Consider the following 11,993-nt stretch of genomic DNA (forward strand, 5'->3'; position numbering starts at 1 on the left):
CATTATATCAGGAATGAGTTAGATTTCTTCAAAAATCGATATTGTCCGGGGATTATAGTTATTGCTTATCGCGTCAGACGTTCGTTTCAGAGCCTCGCCGAGGTAGCCAGAGATATTTATGGATAGCTGTCTCACGGAGCTATGAATACTAGATCCAGAGGAAAGATTAGTCTGTCTCAGAGACCCATATGAAAAGAAGACCCATTTTGATATATAAAGCATCACTCTTTGTGAGAGATGGAGATTTACTTGCAGTGATTTTCCCTTGCCGTACGAAATCTTATAATAGTGTCCTCTGGTGGGATTTACTCCAGCAGTCTCTAGGAGTTTGAAATATTTCTGGACTACCCAAAAGACTCCTTTAGCCAACATACATATTGCCAAATGTGTTATGCTGTCTGTTCTCGACTGATTTGAGTTGCAATTTAGGGATTCCTGTTCTGTACTCTGCAGTGCTCTGTATTATACTCTCCCAAGCACTTAGTACAGTGCTCTGCACAACGAATATGATTGATCGATTGATTTTATTCTTTGTAATCCACACCTGGCGTTAGATTCTGTACTCCCAGGCCTATGCTTTACCCACATTTGTTCTCCAGTACCGACGAGGAACACAAAAATCTACAGCTTTAGCTCACGGAAGCTAGAGCAGAAAGGTTGCACTGAATTTGATCCTTCCTGTGACGGCACGGTACATTCATTCATTCATTCAATCGTATTTATTGAGCGCTTACTGTGTGCAGAGCACTGGACTAAGCATTCGGGAAGTACAAGTTGGCAACGTATAGAGACGGTCCCTACCCAACAGCGGGCTCACAGTCTAGAAGGGGGAGACAGACAACAAACCAAAACATATTAACAAAATAAAATAGTTTTACTCTTAAGAAATGGATGTGAATTTGAACTAAGCGTCCGAGCGTTGACCCCAGTCGTATCCCTATCTGGGATCGATGCTAGGAGCTTAGCACGGCAGTGTTCCTCGGCCTCTTTCGGGAGCGATTTACGGAGCGGAACTGCCTGGCTTGACTCCAGGGACCAGGGGATCACGGGAAGGATCAAATTCACAATTTCATTTTTTTTCTTCTATCCCCCTAGGGTTTAAGGTTATCTCCTGATGATTGGATTCTCTAGATACGTGGACTATTGGATAGAGCATGGATCTGGGAATCAGGAAGACCTGGGTTAAAATCCTGGCTCTGACACTCGTCTGCTGTTTGACCCTGGTGAAGTCATTTCACTTCTCGGTGCCTCGATGATCTCATCTGTAAAATGGGGGTTAAGACTGTGTGGGACATGGACCTAATCCAACCTGGTTAGCTTGTATCTACTGCAGCACATAATACAATGCCTGGAAAACAGTGATAATAATTGCGGTATTTGTTAAGTGTTTACTGTGGGCAAGCACTGTACTAAACACTGGGGTGGATATTCATTCAATTCATTCATTCAGTCGTATTTATTGAGCGCTTACTGTGTGCAGAGTACTGTACTAAGCGCTTGGGAAGTACAAGTTGGCAACATATAGAGACAGTCCCTACCCAACAGTGGGCCCACAGTCTAGAAGCCATACAGTCATACAGTCTATAAGCCAGTCGGGTTGGACGCAGCCCCTGTCCCACATTGGATGCACAGCTCCAATCCCCATTTTACAGATGAGGTAACTGAGGCACAGAGAAGATAAGTGACCGGCCCAAGGAGACACAGCAGGCAGAGGGCAGAGCCGGGATTAGAGCCCACGACCTTGACACCCATGCCTGTGCCTCTATAAACTACGCCATGCTGGTTCTCAATAATAATGGTATTTGTTAAGTGCTCACTGTGTGCCAGGCATTGTACTAACCATTCATTCATTCATTCAATCGTATTTATTGAGCACTGACTGTGTACAGAACACTGTACTAAGCGCTTGGGAAGTACAAGTTGGCAACATATAGAAACGGTCCCTACCCAACAACGGGCTCACAGTCTAGAACAAAACATGAAGACAGGTGAATGCAAGCAAATCGGGCTGGACACAGCCCCCGTCCCAAGTGGGGCTCACAGCCTTAATCCCCATTTTACAGATGACATAACTGAGGCACAGAGAAGTGAAGTGACTTGCCCAAGGTCTCACAACAGACAAGTGGTGGAGCGAGGATTAGAACCCATGACCTTCTGATTCCCTGGCCCGTGTTCGATTCACTACACCGTCCTAAAATGCCATTTCTGTGTTCATCATCAATAGCCCCCAAAACCCTGTGCTGAATGATCTGAAGTCTAAAAATGGTAGAAGGAAAACATGACCCCTGCCCTCTGGGAGTTTACAATCAAAACATCAGTACAAATCCACTTAACCATTGGCCCTTCAATCATGCACACTTCTGCAAAAAACACAGTGGTTTCTGACTCTCTAATCAATCAATCAATCGTACTTATTGAGCGCTTACTGTGTGCGACTGTATTGTAAGACTCCAGCCTTACAATTGACTGATTTACCTTACAGAAGAGCATACTCCCAATGTCCAAAAGCTATGAAAGAGAGTTCTGAATTCTGGAAGGTTAATTTCCTGTTACAAGCTGGTATCTGGTAAGTGTTTAAAGGGTTAAGGAAGAAACTGACATTTCACTTTCCCCTAAAAAATATTCCGCTATTGCTCAGCAGTCCGTGTAAGAGAAGATTCAAATTGACGTAGGCATACTTAGCTATGAAAATATAGCTCAGCATAAGCGGTTATCAGTCATACTTGTACTTCCCAAGCACTTAGTACAGTGCTCTGCACACAGTAAGCGCTCAATAAATACGACTGAATGAATGAATAAAGAGAATTCCCTCAATCTTCCGCTCAAAACGTCAGCCTACGTAACCGTACCATCTATTCTTCTTACTAAAGGCTGAATTTGGTCCTGGGAGACTGCATTTACATTACATCTGTGGCAACGAAACACTGCGGTACGTTGCCGCCTCGCTACAGGTCCACTAAGTTGACCCCGACGGGCTTCGCGGAACTGAAAATCTAAAATTCAGATGACGAGCCCGTTAGGGTGAGGATCCAAAGCATACACTGATTGGAGACTTTGGGCTCCATGGTCTCGGAGCTGAGGTAAAATTCAGAGATTAGTCTCTTCTTGAATGTCACTCTAATTTAGAGAAGGAATCCCCCAAATGCCACAAGTCCAGATATTGGCGAAACACTCGGGCCATTCTGTCCAATGACTCTGGCTGTCTTTGGAAAGGAGCATTGAATTGGAAACTTTGGGCTCCATGGTGTTGGAGCCGAGGTAAAATTCAGAGATTAGTCTCTTCTTGAATGTCACTCTAATTTAGAGAAGGAATCCCCCTAATGCCACGAGTCCAGATATCGGCGAAACACTCGGGCCATTCTGTCCGGCGACCGTGGCTGTCTTTGGAAAGGACGCAGGGCTGGCTTAAATGGCCGTAATTGGCATCCAAGGACATCGGGAGTTGAAACAGAATGGCAAATCGGGTTTGCCCACCCCGGAGAGAAACCATCTCTTTGAGCTGAAAATCCTCTCTGACCAAGCTCCAGCTCTTCTCTTTCCTGTCTTTCATTTGGCAATTAAAGGAGAACAACAAAGAGCCAGTGAAAAGGAAGATCAGGAGAGCAGTACTGCCGGAAAACTATCAGCGTGAGGTCTGGGCTTGACTTCCCGAGACTTAATTTGTCCGGACTTAATTTGTCCGGACAAATTAAGGGTCACCGAAGTTGTCGCTTCTCCCTGGCCTCCTAACAAGTGAGTTTCAGGGTTTCTGATCTTAACTTCTCAGGGCTGGAGAAATTAGCACTGGGTCGGACGAAGAACGGAGAAACATTTGGCCTAGGGGAAAGATCATGGGCCTTGGAGTCAGAGGACCTGGGTTCTAATCCTGACTCTGCCAAGTGTTTTCCGTGTGGCCTTGGGCAAGTCACTTTGTTGTGCCTCACTTTCCTCAATTGTAAAATGGGAATTAAATACCTGCTTTCTCTCCTACTTAGGTTGTTAGCTCCACGTAGGACAGGGATTGTGTCCAGCCTGATTAACTTGTATCTACCCCAGTACTTACTTCCCAAGCGCTTAGTGTAGTGCTCTGCACATAGTAAGTGCTCAATAAATATGATTGAATGAATCCTCCTCCAGGAGGCCTTCCCAGACTGAGCCCCCTTCTTCCTCTCCCCCTCCTCCCCCTCCTCCCCCTCCCATCCCCCCGTCTTACCTCCTTTCCCTCCCCACAGCACCTGCATATATGTATATATGTTTGTATGGATTTATTACTCTGTTTATTTATTTATTTTACTTGTACATATCTATTTATTACTCTGTTTATTTATTTTACTTGTACATATCTATTCTATTTATTTTATTTTGTTAATATGTTTTGTTTTGTTATCTGTCTCCCCCTTCTAGACTGTGAGCCCACTGTTGGGTAGGGACCGTCTCTATATGTTGCCAACTTGTACTTCCCAAGCGCTTAGTACAGTGATCTGCACACAGTAAGCACTCAATAAATACGATTGAATGAATGAAATCCCCATTTTCTAGAGGAGGTAACTGAGGCCCAGAGAAGTGAAGTGATTTGCCCAAACTCACACAGCTGACAAGTGGCGGAGCCGGGATTAGAACCCACGACCTCTGACTCCCAAGCCCGGGCTCTTTCCACTGAGCCACGCTGCTTCTCAGGTTGTGGGTTCTAATCCCGGCTCTGCCACTTGACTGCTGCGTGATTTTGGCAAGCCAGTTAACTTCTCTGGGCCTCAGTTCCCTCATCTGAAAAACGATGAGGATGAATCGTCCCAGGATGAAAACTGGGAGCCCCACGTGGGACAACCCGATTATCCAGCTTGGCACATGGTAAGCACTTAACTAATAAACAACAACAACAACAACAATAATAATAACAATAATAATAGAAGGGGGGAGTCAGACAATAGAATAAGTGCTCAAGCAATATGATTGAATGAATGAGTGAATGAATGAGTAGTATAGACAAAGGGCACTCATGCAACTTATCTGGATTCCCTAAATGAAATGAAGGTCAATCAATAGTATTTCAGCTGTGTGACTTTGGGCAAGTCACTTCACTTTTCTCTGGGCCTCAGTTCCCTCATCTGCAAAATGGAGATGAAGACTGTGGGCCCCCAGTGGGACAACCTCATCACCTTGTAACACCCCCCCCCTCAGTGCTTAGAACAGTGCTTTCCACATAGTAAGCGCTTAATAAATGCCATCATTATTATTATTATTTTCCAGATGAGGGGACGGAGGCTCAGAGAAGTGAAGTGACTTGCCCTAGGGTCACACGGCCTCATTACTATTTAGCACCAACTCCCCCTTCTAGACTGTGAGCCCGCTGTTGGGCAGGAACCGTCTCTATATGTTGCCAACTTGGACTTCCCAAGCGCTTAGTCCAGTGCTCTGCATTTATTGAGTAAGCGCTCAATAAATACGATTGATTGACTGAAGGAGGTAAGGCGGGGGGGATGGGGAGGGCAAACAGTCCTCAATTAGCTACCGAGTCCAGGTAATAAGTAAATTAAGTAGCAGATGGCTTGTCTCCTTGATGTTCATTAGTTTCCCAGCTCAGCTTCGAAAGGGGGTGTCGCGGAGGTCCAACGTAAGTGGTGTTTCCTCTTTGGTGACACGGAAAAGGTCGGCAAAGTGGAGTTGTTCAGTGGTTCGGCTTCTGTGCTTTTGGACTGCATTATTGCCAGTGAGCCATTTGGGTGCCATTTGGCTTCCTGGAACTGTCATTTGGGAGGGAATTATGTGTTAGTCAAACCATCTCCTCTCCAACACTTCTAAAGGGCAATGCCTGAGGCCAAAAAGAAATAAGTAGGGGCCAGGATCACCTTCTTTTTATATATTTTTCTGTGTATGTGTTTGTACATATTTATTTATTTTACTATTTATTTATTTTATTTATAAACTATCTATTTATTTATTTTACTTGTACATATCTATTCTATTTATTTTATTTTGTTAGTATGATTGGTTTTGTTCTCTGTCTCCCCCTTTTAGACTGTGACCCCACTGTTGGGTAGGGACCTGTCTCTATATGTCGCCAACTTGTACTTTCCAAGCGCTTAGTACAGTGCTCTGCACACAGTAAGCGCTCAATAAATACGACATTGAGTGATTGATTGATTTTTAGAAAGCAAACACTGACATCCACAGCAGAGTGGGCACTGGCCAGGGAATCGGCATCTTAAATCTAGTTAGATTCAATAACTTGGTTTTTTTTTTCATTTATTTCACTCAGAGCTATCAGGAGGGTATCCAAGACAGCAGCGAGCTGCAAGGCAGGTGCTTAGAGAAGCAGTGTGGTTCAGTGGAAAGAGCCCGGGCTTGGGAGTCAGAGGTCATGGGTTCAAATCCCGGCTCTGCCACGTGTCAGCTGTGTGACTTTGGGCAAGTCACTTCGCTTCTCTGGGCCTCACTTACCTCATCTGTAAAATGGGGATTAAGACTGTGAGCCCCGCGTGGGACAACCTCATCACCTTGTATCCCCCCCAGCGCTTAGAACAGTGCTTGGCACATAGTAAGTGCTTTACAAATGCCATTATTATTACTACTATTATTACAGATAATAATAATAATGATGGCATTTGTTAAGCCCTTACTATGTGCCAAGCACTGTTCTAAGCGCTGGAGGATACAATAATAATAATAATAATGGCATTCATTAAGCCCTTACAATGTGCAAAGCACTGTTCTAAGCGCTGGGAGGTTACAAGGGAATCAGGTTGTCTGACGTGGGGCTCACAGTCTTCATCCCCATTTTCCAGATGAGGTAACTGAGGCACAGAGAAGTTAAGTGACTTGCCCAAAGTCGCACAGCTGACAAGTAGAAGCAGCGCGGCTCAGTGGAAAGAGAATGGGCTTTGGAGTCAGAGGTCATGGGTTCGAATCCCGCTCTGCCACATGTCTGCTATGTGACCTTGGGCAAGTCACTTAACTTCTCGGAGCCTCAGTGATCTCATCTGTAAAATGGGGATGAAGGTTGTGAGCCCCACGTGGGACAACCTGATCACCTTGTATCTTCCCCAGCACTTAGAACAGTGCTTTGCACATAGTAAGCGCTTAATAAATGTCATTATTATAACAAATGCCATCATTATTATTATTAAGTGGCAGAACTGGGATTAGAACCCATGACCTCTGACTCCCAAGCCCGGGCTCTTTCCACTGAGCCACGCTGCTTCTCTAGGGGATGAAGACTGTGAGCTCCCCACCCCCGTGGGTCAACCTGATCACTTTGTAACCTCCCCAGCGCTTAGAACAGTGCTTTGCACATAGTACGTGCTTAATAATAATAATGATGGCATTTATTAAGCCCTTACTATGTGCAAAACACTGATCTAAGCGCTGGAATAAATGCCATAAAAAATACAAGACAGTGGAAAAGGACCAGCTGGATTTGTAGCTACTAAGCGCCTTTCTAACACATAATAATGTAAGCTCTTACGATGTGCAAAGCACTGTTCTAAGCGCTGGAATAAATGCCACAAAAAAGGCAAGACAGTGGAAAAGGACCAGCTGGATTTGTAGCTACTAAGCGCCTTTCTAACACATAATAATGATGGCATTTTTAAGCATGCACTTTGTGCAAAGCACTGCTCTAAGCGCTGGAATAAATGCCATAAAAAATACAAGACAGTGGAAAAGGATCAGCTGGAGTTGTAGCTACTAAGCACCTTTCTAACTCACGATAATGATGGTATTTACTAAGCGCTTACTATGTGCAAAGCACTGTTCTAAGCGCTGGAATAAATGCCATAAAAATACAAGACAGTGGAAAAGGACCAGCTGGATTTGTAGCTACTAAGCGCCTTTCTAACACACAATAATGATGGCATTTATTAAGCGCTTACTATGTGCAAAGCACTGTTCTAAGCGCTGGAATAAATGCCACAAAAAAGAAAAAGTCAGTGGAAAAGGACCAGCTGGATTTGTAGCTACTAAGCACCTTTCTAACACATAATAATGATGGCATTTATTAAGCGCTTACTATGTGCAAAGCACTGTTCTAAGCGCTGGAATAAACGCCATAAATAAGACAAGACAGGGGAAAAGGGCCAGCTGGATTTGTAGGTAATAAGCACCTTTCTAACACAGAATAATGATGGCATTTATTAAGCGCTTACTATGTGCAAAGCACTGATCTAAGCGCTGGAATAAATGCCATTAAAAAGACAAGTCAGGGGAAAAGGACCAGCTGGACTTATAGCTACTAAGCGCCTTTCTAACACACAATAATGATGGCATTTTTTAAGCGCTTACTATGTGCAAAGCGCTGTTCTAAGCGCTGGAATTAATGTCATAAAAAGGACAAGACAGTGGAAAAGGACCAGCTGGATTTGTAGCTACTAAGCGCCTTTCTAACACACAATAAAGATGGCATTTTTTAAGCGCTTACTATGTGCAAAACACTGATCTAAGCGCTGGAATAAATGCCATAAAAAAGGACAAGACAGTGGAAAGGGACCAGCTGGATTTGTAGCTACTAAGCACCTAACACAGAATAATGATGGCATTTATTAAGCGCTTACTATATGCAAAGCACTGTTCTAAGTGCTGGAATAAATGACATAAAAAAGACAAGACGGTGGAAAAGGACCAGCTGGATTTGTACCTACTAAGCACCTTTCTAACACGCAATAATGATGCCATTTATTAAGCGCTTACTATGTGCAACGCACTGATCTAAGCGTTGGAATAAATGCCATAAAAAAGACAAGACGGTGGAAAGGGACCAGCTGGATTTGTAGCTACTAAGCGCCTTTCTAACTCACGATAATGATGGTATTTACTAAGCGCTTACTATGTGCAAAGCACTGTTCTAAGCGCTGGAATTAATGCCATAAAAAAGACAAGACGGTGGAAAAGGATCAGCTGGATTTGTACCTACTAAGCGCCTTTCTAACACACAATAATGATGGCATTTATTAAGCGCTTACTATGTGCAAAGCACTGTTCTAAGCGCTGGAATAAATGCCACAAAAAAGAAAAAGTCAGTGGAAAAGGACCAGCTGGATTTGTAGCTACCAAGCACCTTTCTAACACATAATAATGATGGCATTTATTAAGCGCTTACTATGTGCAAAGCACTGTTCTAAGCGCTGGAATAAACGCCATAAAAAAGACAAGACAGGGGAAAAGGACCAGCTGGATTTGTAGCTACTAAGCGCCTTTCTAACACATAATAATGATGACATTTATTAAGCGCTTACTATGTGCAAAGCGCTGTTCTAAGCGCTGGAATTAATGTCATAAAAAAGAGAAGACAGTGGAAAAGGACCAGCTGGATTTGCAGCTACTAAGCGCCTTTTTAACACATAATAATGATGGCATTTATTAAGCGCTTACTATGTGCAAAGCACTGTTCTAAGCGCTGGAATAAACGCCATAAAAAAGACAAGACAGTGGGAAAAAAAAAAACAGCCGGATTTGTAGCTACTAAGCACCTTTCTAACACAGAATAATGATGGCATTTATTAAGCGCTTACTATGTGCAAAGCACTGTTCTAAGCGCTGGAATAAATGCCATAAAAAAGAAAAAGACAGTGGAAAAGGATCAGCTGGATTTGTAGCTACTAAGCGCCTTTCTAACACACAATAATGATGGCATTTATTAAGCGCTTACTATGTGCAAAGCACTGATCTAAGCGCTGGAATAAACGCCATAAAAAGGACAAGACAGTGGAAAAGGACCAGTTGGATTGGCAGCTACTAAGCACCTTTCTAACACATAATAATGATGGCCTTTATTAAGCGCTTACTATGTGCAAAGCACTGTTCTAAGCGCTGGAATAAATGACATAAAAAAGAAAAAGACAGTGGAAAGGGACCAGCTGGATTTGCAGCTACTAAGCACCTTTCTAACAACACAAGATGGCAGCATCTGTCCATGTTTTAAATACAATGTCACAGCAACGATTGTTGAAAAAGGGATTTTTTCTCCCTTAGGTTCTTTAAAGAAAGATAATCCTGTTATGTTTTAAGATTCCCATGTCAGATGAGGAAAAGAAAATGAGACGTGATCCTGCATTAAGTAGGATCCCCCTCCCCATCATCCCCCCCCCCGGCCTTACCTCCTTCCCCTCCCCACAGCACCTGTATATATGCTTGTACAGATTTATTACTCTATTTATTTTACTTGTACATATTTACTATTCCATTTATTTGATTTTTTTAATACGTTTTGTTCTGTTTTGTTGTCTGTCTCCCCCTTCTAGACTGTGAGCCCGCTGTTGGGTAGGGACCGTCTCTAGATGTTGCCAACTTGTACTTCCCAAGCGCTTAGTACAGTGCTCTGCACACAGTAAGCGCTCAATAAATACGATTGATCGATTGATTGATTGACAACTTGTACTTCCCAAGCGCTTAGTACAGTGCTCTGCACACAGTAAGCGCTCAGTAAATACGATTGAATGAATGAATGAATTAAGTAGGAGTTAGTCATTTTTTTATGGTATTTGTTAAGTGTCGACAACGCGTCATGCACTGCTCTAGGAGCTGAGGTGGATACAAGTCAGTCCAGTCATTCATTCATTCATTCAATCGTATTTATTGAGCACTTATTGTGTGCAGAGCACTGTACTAAGTGCTTGGGAAGTGCAAGTTGGCAACATCTAGAGACGGTCCCTACCCAACAGCGGGCTCACAGTCTAGAAGGGGGAGACGGACAACAAAACAAAACAAAACATGTGGACAGGTGTCAAGTCATCAGAATAAATAGAAGTAAAGCTGGATGCACACCATTAACCAAATAAATAGAATAGTAAATATGCACAAATAAAATAAATAGAGTAATAAACCTGTACAAATATATACAAGTGCTGTGGGCAGTCATAGACTCACCCCCACAAGGGGCTCACAGACTAAGAAGGAGGGAGAATCAATCAATCAATCAATCAATCAATCATATTTATTGAGCACTTACTGTGTGCAGAGCACTGTACTAAGCGCTTGGGAAGTACAAGTTGGCAACAAATAGAGACAGTCCCTACCCAACAGTGGGCTCACAGTCTAGAAGAGGTACTGAGTCCCCATTTTACAGGTGAGGCACAGAGAAATTAAGTGACTCACAAGAGGTCACATGGCAGGCAAGTGGCAAACAATAATAATAATAATAATAATAATAATAATAATGGCATTTATTAAGTACTTACTATGTGCAAAGCACTGTTCTAAGTGCTGGGGAGGTTACAAGGTGATCAGGTTGTCCCACGGGGGCCTTAGAGTCTTAATCCCCATTTTCCAGATGAGGGAACTGAGGCCCAGAGAAGTGAAGTGACTTGCCCAAAGTCACACAGCTGACAGTTGGTGGAGCTGGGATTTGAACCCGTGACCTCTGACTCCAAAGCCTGTGTTTTTTCCACTGAGCCACGCTGCTTCTCTCAAAGGCAGAATTAGAACCCAGGCCCACGCTCTTTCCACGAGGCCATGCTGCTTCCTATAAGGCTGGATTATAAGCGTATTTACACACAAGCACCGGTGGTTATGGAGTGCTTACTATGGGCAGAACACTCTACTACGTGGTCGGGAAAATAAAATGTGATGGAGTTGGTGTGTTTGACCCCCGCCCTCAGGGAGGGGATGTCTTCGAGACTGTGAGCCCGCTGTTGGGTAGGGACCGTCTCTATATGTTGCCAACTTGGACTACCCAAGCGCTTAGTACAGTGCTCTGCACACAGTAAGCGCTCAATAAATACGATTGAATGAAGGAATGAATTCGAGCAGAGCCTTCCAGAAGGCCAGGACAAAAACCGGCATCACCCTTGCTCCCTTTATTCACCCCTCCTTCAGCCCCACAGCATTCACGTAAGCCCCCCTCTAGACCTGCACTTAGTACAGTGCTCTGCACACAGTAAGTGCTCAGTAAATACGATTGAATTCATTCATTCATTTATTCATTCATTCATTCATTCATTCGTATTTATTGAGCGCCTACTGTGTGCAGAGCACGAATGCAAGCTCCTTGTAAGCCGGGAATGTGTCTCCCTGCTCTGTTATTT

This window comes from Tachyglossus aculeatus, chromosome 4 (genome assembly GCF_015852505.1).
Source record: "Tachyglossus aculeatus isolate mTacAcu1 chromosome 4, mTacAcu1.pri, whole genome shotgun sequence".
In the NCBI taxonomy this organism is placed as follows: Eukaryota; Metazoa; Chordata; class Mammalia; order Monotremata; family Tachyglossidae; genus Tachyglossus; species Tachyglossus aculeatus.